This window comes from Podarcis cretensis, assembly GCF_951804945.1.
Source record: "Podarcis cretensis genome assembly, chromosome: 2".
Lineage (NCBI taxonomy): Eukaryota > Metazoa > Chordata > Lepidosauria > Squamata > Lacertidae > Podarcis > Podarcis cretensis.
Window position 1 is genome coordinate 75,262,805 of NC_137171.1, and position 10,263 is coordinate 75,273,067.

Consider the following 10,263-nt stretch of genomic DNA (forward strand, 5'->3'; position numbering starts at 1 on the left):
GGATAAGTCTGCAACATTATTCAAGGCAAGGACTGTGTAATGGTACTAGGAGAAATGAGATCATGCTATAATAGAAATGCTGACACAATATAAATCACGTGTGCCATGATGACAATATCAATTCCTCAGTCAAAGCCACAATTACATATCCAAGACATTGAATAACCACTCATTTTTCTTACTCTCTGAATGAGCTTTTGATGCTGTAGCTTCAACTCTTTGATTCAACATTTCAACCAAATGGGCTAGGAAAACCATTGCTTTTTAAAATAGGGTTCAAAATGACTCAATTGTTTTAACAGGCAAAGAAAAAAATACTTTAAAAAAGCAATCCAAATAACAATAAAAGGCTGAAAGGAGAAACATCAGATTGGCTGACAGACAAATATCTGAGGGAGAATAATATTCTCTGTCTGCTTATGCATTCCTAGTGACCCATTCATCAGGGGAATAAGCAAGAAATGGTTGATTTTTTTTAAAAAAACCAAAGCCTCTGCGCCTACAACTCCAAATCCTGGTTCTAAATAGCATAAACTATTGTGCTAAAGCTCCTGTGATATCACAGAAGATGGTATTTCCCCAAAAGCTAGCCTTAAATATGCTTCAAAGAATATGTGAAAATGGCATCTAGCTTCCCTTTGAGAACCAAAGAGCACAATGGTTTTCTCTAAATATAAGCCATGCATGGCTGAATGTACCAGGATTCAATCTCAGAACATGTTTTAATGTCAGGGTTTAGTCCAAGGACACAGAAAGTAGCCACAATGTGGCTTAAAGATATGCCGAGTGAGTTTCTGTCAGTCCTGAGTAACTTGCAACCAGTCCTCAAAACATTTGGAATTTGAGAAAATAGCTTCCCTGAAAACTCTTCTCTCAGATACTATGGACTATGAACTCATACACTATGGTAAAAGATAAAGCATAAATGTTCTGATACAAAAGCAAGTCCCTGAAGAACCAATACCAATAATTGCATAGAAGACGCCCCCCCCCCCCCCCGTCAACATTACCTTTTCAATGAATTAAACTTGTCCATACAGATGTGCAGGGGATTAAGGCCGGGTCAGTATAGGCAAAAATAACACTGAACTGTAAACATGAAAACCTGCTGTCAAAAAGTCCTTCTACTTTTCATTCCTAGAGCAAAAACTAAAAGAAAAAAATTGCCAGGAAAATTGTAGTTTATGCTCTAGGTATGAGAAACCTAATGAAGGAAGCATAAGAAACAAGCCAAATAAGAAAACAGAATCCCAACATATTATTAACAAACAAACAAAAATAGGATAAATATCACAGGAATGTTTTATCTTTTGTAGTATCTTTATATATTTATATCTTATATCTCCAATTAATGCCATTTTAAAGAATTTATGATAGCATTATGATGATAATATGGTCTAAAAACAATATTAGTACAAGAACAGTGCAACTTTCTCCTGTCCCTCTGGGAGTGCTGAAAAAGACACAAAAATACATGTATAGCACAAATCTATGCAGGTTTACTCAGAACTGTCCCACTGAGCTCAGTGTAGCTCACTCACATGAAAGTGGGCATGATTGCAGCCTCATTAAGTAGTTCTAGAGGTATGATTGAATCTCCTATTAAATCAGTGAATATAAAACCATATTTGATTCTAAAGAACCTCATCTAAGTCTTAAACCAACATATCCTGTTCAAATTTTAAGTACTAACAGAAGACACTCTATATGAAGAAAAAGTTCATATTTAACTGTGTAATCTTTGCTCACAAACTGTTTTAAAGCTTCAAGTGAATTTAAAAAGTATTCCCCATATCCTAAGGTATGCTACTACAGTGCTTTGACAACTTCTCTGTTATTAAAGACTGATCATCATTGGTCCAGTTCCTCCAGCCACTGGAAGAGACTTCCCAAGTCACCCCGCCCAACCATCTGATCTGACTTAGGATGCATTTCGCCTAATGAACTCTTTCAGGTGCCACCCTTTCATGAAAATGAAACAATAACACAAAATCTTCAAGGAAAACGATGCTACAACTACCAGAGGAAGCTTAGTTCAATGTCCTATGGCGTGGAGTTTCTGCCCGCTGTAATACGTTAAAATACAGGATTCTGACATTTAATTTAAAGGGAGCTGGGACTGCTTCATTACAGTATTTCATAGAATCATAGAATTGTAGAGTTGGAAAGGACCACAAGGGTCATCTAGTCCAACCCCGTGATGCAGGAATCTTTTGCCCAAAGATGGAAAACTGCATGATGACATTAAAGTAAAACCCAGCCATTTCACTGGCTAAGGTAGGCCAAATCAAAGGCACACTGTATCCTTGCTGAAATACACCTAGGTGCTTTATTACAGTAGTGTAATGACTTCAGAAACTTCCATAGGAGGATCTTTCAGAGGCCCAGGAATGCCCTTGCTAGCCAGGTCGGGTTAGGTAACTACAGCATCTTCTATCCAATGCATTAGGTTGTAATTGTTCAGCAAATGGATCAGGACCTGTCCAGCTTTCCAGCTCTGGCTGGGTAAATCAGAGAAACATACAAAAGAGGCCTGCTGCATTGGGCCAATGGCCCATCCATTGCAGCACCCTGTTCTGTCACAGAGGCCAACCTAGATGCCCATTGGAAGCCCTCAAGCAATGTTCCCCCCAGTGTAGCAATGTTTCCCCCCAGCTTGAATAGGTGCCAACTCCTATGGACCAAGGGGGTCTTCAGTCCACCCCAATAAAATATTTGAGGGGGCTGCCCCCCCCCATTACCATTCAAATGGTATGTGTGCACCACGTTGTGATTGATTATGCATAGGGCTGCCATACGTCCAGATCTTCAAAGGCAGAAGTGACGTCTGGGGGAAACTTTGGGGTCAACAATTGGGCTCAACAGCTGCAGTCTTCCTAACTTTTGGAGTGTCCTGGTTTTTACTTTTTGAAATATGGCAACCCTAATTATGCAAGGGGATGTGGGTGGCGCTGTGGGTTAAACCACAGAGCCTAGGACTTGCTGATCAGGTCGGCGGTTCGAATCCCCACGACGGCGGTTCGAATCCCCGCGACGGGGTGAGCTCCCATTGCTCGGTCCCTGCAGTTCGAAAGCACGTCAAAGTGCAAGTAGATGAATAGGTACCACTCTGGCGGGAAGGTAAACGGCATTTCTGTGCGCTGCTCTGGTTCGCCAGAAGCGGCTTAGTCATACCACATGACCCGGAAGCTGTACGCCGGCTCCCTTGGCCAATAAAGCGAGATGAGCGCCACAACCCCTGAGTCGGCCATGACTGGACCTAATAGTCAGGGGTCCATTTACCTTTACTTATGCAAGGTGGAGTTTACCTCCCCCCCCATATTTTATTCAAGTTGGCACCCCTCCCTGCCAGCTTGTGATTCCAAGCAAAGGCCTCCAGAAGCACAGAGGCTGGGGGAAAGCAGGTGCTTCAGCAATGAAGAGCGTGAGAAGAGTCGGCCAACTTGGGCCCACCCGCCAACTCAAGTGCCTGTGGGGCACTTGCAAGCAGGACCCCAGAGCCAAAGCGCGCTCCCTTCTGTGCATTCCCACCCCTGTTATCCCCGTCCGCCACCCGTCCGCCACCCCCCCCCCAGGCCTCCCCCCGGCTGCCCATTTCCCCCAGTCCCACCCAGTAAGCGCGCAGGTGTATGCACCAACCTGCCCGGCTTCCCCCTCCTCCTGCGCCGGGAAACCGCTTTGGTCTCCAAGCCACAGACGCCGGGGACGGTTGCTAAGGGGACCGAACCATTCCGGACCGCTGCGGGGAGACACGCAGCTGCCTCTTTACCCCAAACAAGCAGCCTTCTTTGATACTCCCTAGATTTTTTGCCCCCTTCCTCGTCTGACTTCTTCTCGGCATCTCACTTCCCTGCATTCCTCTCTTCCTCTCGCTCTTCTCTCTCCGCGCCGCCACCCCCCCCCACAACCGAGAAATTGGTTGTGCCCGTAGTGAGCCAACACGCGTCGGCTGCTGAGAGAGAAGAGAGGGAAGAAGTTTCCTTTAGTCGCCCGGAAGGTCGCTTGGCTGGCCCGTAGTCTCGAGTCAAGAGCGGGGCGATGAGCAGTGAGGGACGTTACGCTTCGTCCGGTTAGGGAGGTGCATGCCTGTGTATATAAAGAAGCATAAGCACAGCCAGAAGATGGTGAAATGAGCAAAGTGCACTGAATTTGGTGGAAAATCAGAGTTGTTATTTGTGTCCAAGATAACAATGCGCAGAAACCCAGGCAAAACCCAGCTGGAAGTGTTTTTGCTTGAAATAAGTGGATATGTTTCTAAGCAAGATGCCTTGTCTCCACGATGCTGCAAAGTTGTCTCCCATTTTTGTTATTGCTATTATTTTTATTATTAATTAAATTTGTAGATCTCAGGAGGGTTATAATGGATTTGGAGCATGTGAGAAGATGGATTAGGTCTGCTCTAGGGTTAAACCACTGAGCCTTGGGCTTGCCGATCAGAAGGTCAGCGGTTCGAATCCCCGCAACAGGGTGAGCTCCCGTTGCTCAGTCCCTGCTCCTGCCAACCTAGCAGTTTCAAAGCACGTCTAAGTGCAAGTAGATAAATAGGTACCGCTCCAGTGGGAAGGTAAGCGGCATTTCTGTGTGCTGCTCTGGTTCGCCAGAAGCGGCTTAGTCATGCTGGCCACATGACCTGGAAGCTGTATGCAGGCTCCCTCGGCCAGTAAAGCGAGATGAGCACCACAACCCCAGAGTCGGCCATGACTGGACCTAATGGTCAGGGGTCCCTTTACCTTTACGGTTATTGAACAGTGAGCATCGGGGCTGACCTGACCCAACAACCCCCCCCCCCAACAAACCTCACTGCAGCCAACTAAAGATAACCAACCACACCCGTCCCGCCCTCACTACCAAGAAATATGTGAGTATGTGTATGTATACATATATGTGTGACTGGCATAAAATCCCACAAACATATTAAATGTACCAACACAATCCCCTCTTCCCCTGGTGCAACTGGACTTCTCTGCGACCCATCCCCTCTGCAGGGAGGTGGGACCGATTCGGATGGTCCGCCCCCGCCACTTAATGGATCCAAATGGTTTCCAGAGAGTGGTAGGGGATGCTCTATCCCATGTTGATGGCCTTTCAGCCGATTCCCTGGTGGCCCGCTGGAATGTGGAGTTAACCAGGGCTATTGACTGTTTGGCTCCGAAGCGCCCTCTCCGATTGCATGGAGCCCGGAGAGCCCTGTGGTTTTCCACGGATCTGAGGGCAATGAAACAATCGTTGAGACGGCTAGAGCGCCGGTGGCGAATAACTCATTCCAAATCTGACCGGACACAGGTTAGAGCTCAACGTCGAGCCTACCAAGTGGCGATAGCGACGGCGAAGAAGACTTTCTTCACCTCCTCTATTGCATCTGCAGAAAACAGCAGCAGGAGACTCTTTCAGGTGGTTCACAATTTAGCGGAACCACCTGTAACATCGGGGCCCAGTACGGGCCACATGTTCTCCTGCAATGATTTTGCAAATTTTTTTGCAGATAAAATCGCTCAGATTCGGGAAGAAGTAGACTCCACCGTGGGAGCAGGGCCGGGGTGGGAGAGTGCTAGAGTCCTGTCTGGTCAAGTTGTGTGGGATCAATTCCAATCTGTAACCTCCGAGGATGTGGACAGGCTGCTTGGACGAGTGAAGCCAACCACCTGTCTCCTGGATCCTTGCCCATCCTGGCTTATAAAAGCTAGCCGGGAGGGACTGGGCGATGGGCTTCGTGGGGTGGTGAATGCTTCCCTCCGTGAGGGAGCCTTCCCAGACCCGCTGAAAGAGGCGGTTATTAAACCGCTTCTTAAAAAACCATCTTTAGATGCGGCCACGATGGCCAATTATCGCCCAGTCTCAAGCCTTCCATTCTTGGGCAAGGTGATTGAGCGAGTGGTTGCTGAACAACTCCAGGCACGCCTGGAAGAAGCGGACCATTTGGATCCCTTCCAGTCGGGATTCAGGCCTCATCATGGGACTGAAACTGCCTTGGTCGCACTGGTTGATGATCTCCGGCGGGCTAGGGACAAAGGTGAGAGCTGTTTCCTAGTTCTGCTGGATCTCTCAGCGGTGTTTGATACCATCGACCATGACATCCTTCTGGACCGTCTTGAGGGGCTGGGAGCTGGGGGCACTGTCATACAGTGGTTCCGCTCCTTCCTCCTGGGCCGTGTTCAGAAAGTGGTGGTGGGGGATGAGTGTTCAGACCCCTGGGCTCTCCCTTGTGGGGTGCCCCAGGGTTCTGTCCTCTCCCCCATGCTTTTCAACATTTACATGCAGCCACTGGGAGAGATCATCAGGAGGTTTGGGCTGGGTGTTCATCAGTATGCAGATGATACCCAGCTCTACCTCTCTTTTAAATCATAACCAGTGAAGGCGGTGAAGGTCCTGTGTGAGTGTCTGGAAGCGGTTGGAGGATGGATGGCGGCTAACAGATTGAGGCTGAATCCTGACAAGACAGAAGTACTGTTTTTGGGGGACAGGAGACGGGCAGGTGTGGAGGATTCCCTGGTCCTGAATGGGGTAACTGTGCCCCTGAAGGACCAGGTGCGCAGCCTGGGAGTCATTTTGGACTCACAGCTGTCCATAGAGGCACAGGTCAAATCTGTATCCAGGGCAGCTGTTTACCAGCTCCATCTGGTACGTAGGCTGAGACCCTATCTGCCTGCAGACTGTCTCGCCAGAGTGGTACATGCTCTGGTTATCTCCCGCTTGGACTACTGCAATGCGCTCTACGTGGGGCTACCTTTGAAGGTGACCCGGAAACTACAACTAATCCAGAATGCAGCAGCTAGACTGGTGACTGGGAGCGGCCGCCGAGACCATATAACACCGGTCTTGAAAGACCTACATTGGCTCCCAGTACGTTTCCGAGCACAATTCAAAGTGTTGGTGCTGACCTTTAAAGCCCTAAATGGCCTCGGTCCAGTATATCTGAAGGAGCGTCTCCTCCCCCATCGTTCTACCCGGACACTGAGGTCCAGCTCCGAGGGCCTTCTGGCGGTTCCCTCACTGCGAGAGGCCAAGTTACAGGGAACCAGGCAGGGGGCCTTCTCAGTAGTGGTGCCCTCCCTGTGGAATGCCCTCCCATCAGATGTCAAAGCGATAAACAACTACCTGACATTCAGAAGACATCTGAAGGCAGCCCTGTTCAGGGAAGTTTTTAATATGTGACATTTTAGTGTATTTTTCATCTCTGTTGGAAGCCGCCCAGAGTGGCTGGGGAAACCCAGCCAGATGGGCGGGGTACAAATAATAAATTATTATTATTATTATTATTATTATTATTATTATTATTATTATTATTATATTCTATTTCTCTCCCCTCTCCCTCTCCCACCTTACTCTATAATATCTCACATCAAATGTAAAAAACCTTATGACGGGGTGGGGGGGGAGAGGGGCAACACACATTTTTGTGTGAACCAAGATCTTTAATAAATTTAAAAAACAAAAACTGAGCATCCGACACTCTGCCTGCACTGCCTGGGCTTGGTAAATGATTCTGAGATGCCTTGAACTATTTGGCCCGCAGTATTACAGAGGACAAGGTGATTGGACAGTGTTCTTGAAGCTACCAACATGAGTTTGAAAATTTTTTACCAGCACCAGTCATGGCAGAAGGTGCAATTGCAGCCTTCAGGCATTAGAGATTATTGGGTAACGGTTTGACTGTGATGGGACCCTGACTCCCGACCTGGTGAAGGCATGCATTCTTGGCTTATGCAGGAAGAACTCTTGAGATGCCTTATAGATCAAAAGGGTTTTATTGCGCTCCAGATTTTAAAAAAGACAATATAGTATAAATGCAGCAGTGACTACCAAGTATGGTGTGTGACAATCTGGGGAAACCCAGCCAGATGGACAGGGTATAAATAAATTATTATTATTATTATTATTATTATTATTATTATTATTATTATCTGTGTTGGTTGTCAGTGGCAAGTTTTTTGCCTTCAAGCAATACAGTGGAACCTTGGTTTGCATACATTTTGGATTACAAACATGTCGAACCCGGAAGTTTGCGTCCTGGTTTGCAACCTTTTTTTTTTTTTTTTTTTTTGATTACAACCCTTTTTTGGGGGGGGGGGGATTACGAACAAAAAAAATTTGGAGGCCCCATTGGCAAAAGCGCGCCTTGGGTTATAACCTGTTTTGGTTTACAAACAGACCTCCAGAACGGATTATGGTTGTAAACCAAGGTACCACTGTACTAACATTAATAGTAATAATGCCTGTTACCTTGCCCCTTGCCCCAAGCCACAAAAGGCTAAGGCACTTTAGGCACAATTCTATACACCCCTACTCTAAAGTAAACCCCACTGAATTTAATTGGACTTCTGTGTGAGTGTCATGTACAGGATGGCAGTGTTGTTATGACATTTGTTTGTTTAATTCTAATTTTGAATCGCTTCCTATGAAATATTTCTAAGCACTTTCACATCATCAATAAAATAAATTAAACATCTTCATGAGCTATGCTTTGAAGGTTGGACAAAGTGGATTGGGAATGTAGTATCCATATATATAAATGGTAAATCCTATGGAATGTATAATTTGTGTCTGAGAAAACCAACGTAGGATTGCTCTGCACGTGTCCCTTTTTAAAAATAATAATAATAATGTTTGCCTTTGTATACAACCCAAAATGTGTCTGAAGGTTCAGCTTCAGTATCAACTGATGCAAATTAGAAAATAATAATAATTAAGAAGCAAAACAAATCTGAGTCTTTTGGCATGGCAGTGTTTGTTAATGAATAGCTTCTGAATCCCATGGTCGGCTGCAAACTAGTATTAGTAAATACTGTAAATAGTTTTGATATTCTGATAAACAGGGGCCAGCAGCTTGGCCACAAGGGGGCAGTGGAGATTACCCAATGAACCACAGGCAATGACCATCTTCTGGGGCCTCTCTCAGTGGCCATGAATCAGACAGTGAAATGCTTGTCTTAACGAAACTTGCAAAGAAGAAAATATCCAGGTTTCCTACAGTGAACGGGAAGCTGCACCTGAGATCAGGAGTGCAAAAGCTTGTTGTAGGCAAGCATCCTTCCAAGGACTCAGGGTCACTGTTTAGCGCACACTAATGTTCTGATTAGCTCCCCAGTGTCAGATAAGTTTTAACAAGTGTCTGAAACTTTCCGAGTTGAACTGTTGACCAGAACGTTTCCTATGAATCCCGCAAGCACTTCTTTCTACTTAGCAAGAGCATAACGTATAAGAGAATGCGCAATGCCTTTACTTTCTGTAATTCTCTCAGTTTCAATGCAACCTGAAACAGATTCCCCTCCTGAAAGGTAGTAAAGGATGGTAAGATGAACCCCAGCTGAGTATATTCCCTGTGGAAAACCTAGGTGATTTATTCCAAGGCCCTTCAAAGCCTGAATTCACAGCAAGCCTTCTCTGTCTTTGTGGTTCATCTCATTTAATTTTTACTGCGTGTTTCAAGGCTTGAGACAAAATGCTTCAGTGAGTCAGAAGATTAAAGCATAGAAGTTTAACTAGCAGGGAGTTCAAGAAGCTACTGAGCCATGGCAGACCAGACAGTTTTGTGATTGACAGGCAAATAAGTGTCTGCGCGTTTGATTTGGTCTCCATACCCTTCAGCCTTTACAGAGATCTGAAACGAAATGTCCCACATGACATGAGCCTCAATTGGACACTGAAAAGATCCACAAGTACCAACAGGCTGTGGCTATTCATTATTTTTCTCCAAAAGGGACTGGGTTTCCCCCTTCATTACTAGCCATGTAATTCTACTAAATGAGAGTCTTAAAATAGTTTATTCTGAATTAATAGTCTAATAATGGCACCATTGTGGGTCAATACCCAGGAGTAGGGGACCTCTGGCCATGGGCCAAATTAGGGCCAGCATGGCTCCCATTTTGACGCATGAAGCACGGCCACATTCCCCACACCTTACATTGTATGTGATGCCAGGTGTGAGAGAGGTAGAGACACAGATAGTTGCCTGTAACTTCACCTCACAGTACAATTTAAAGTGTTAATTTTAACTTTCAAAGTTCAACATGCCTGCACAGGAACCTGTATGTGCATTAAGAGGCCCTTCTCCAAATGCTGCTGTCGTCTGAGATCAAGCAAGGAGCAACCAATAGGCAAGGCTTTTCTAGGCCCAATCCTTGAGTCCAAGGAGCCATAGGATATTAGGTAGGAAGGCAGGTTTGTAAGCAGAGAAGACTGTCCTTCCACCCTTGGAGCCCATTCCTCCTCCACTGTCAGCCAGTGCCGGATTTACGTATAAGCTAAACAATCTATAGCTTAGGG

At 45.9% G+C, this 10,263-nt stretch overlaps 1 protein-coding gene across 2 annotated transcripts in view; it reads right to left on the reverse strand.

Moving 5' to 3' along the window:
- Nucleotides 1-3,789, reverse strand: part of DNAH1 (dynein axonemal heavy chain 1) — a 125,713-nt gene extending 121,924 nt beyond the window's left edge. Inside the window, exon 1 of one of the 2 annotated variants that reach the window (XM_079967202.1) lies at nucleotides 3,636-3,784. The gene's annotated coding sequence lies outside the window, so the exon portion shown is untranslated. Of the gene's footprint in view, nucleotides 1-3,635 lie in introns of both variants that reach the window. The other variant, XM_079967203.1, reaches the window with a different exon arrangement.
- Between the last annotated feature and the right edge of the window lie 6,474 nt (nucleotides 3,790-10,263).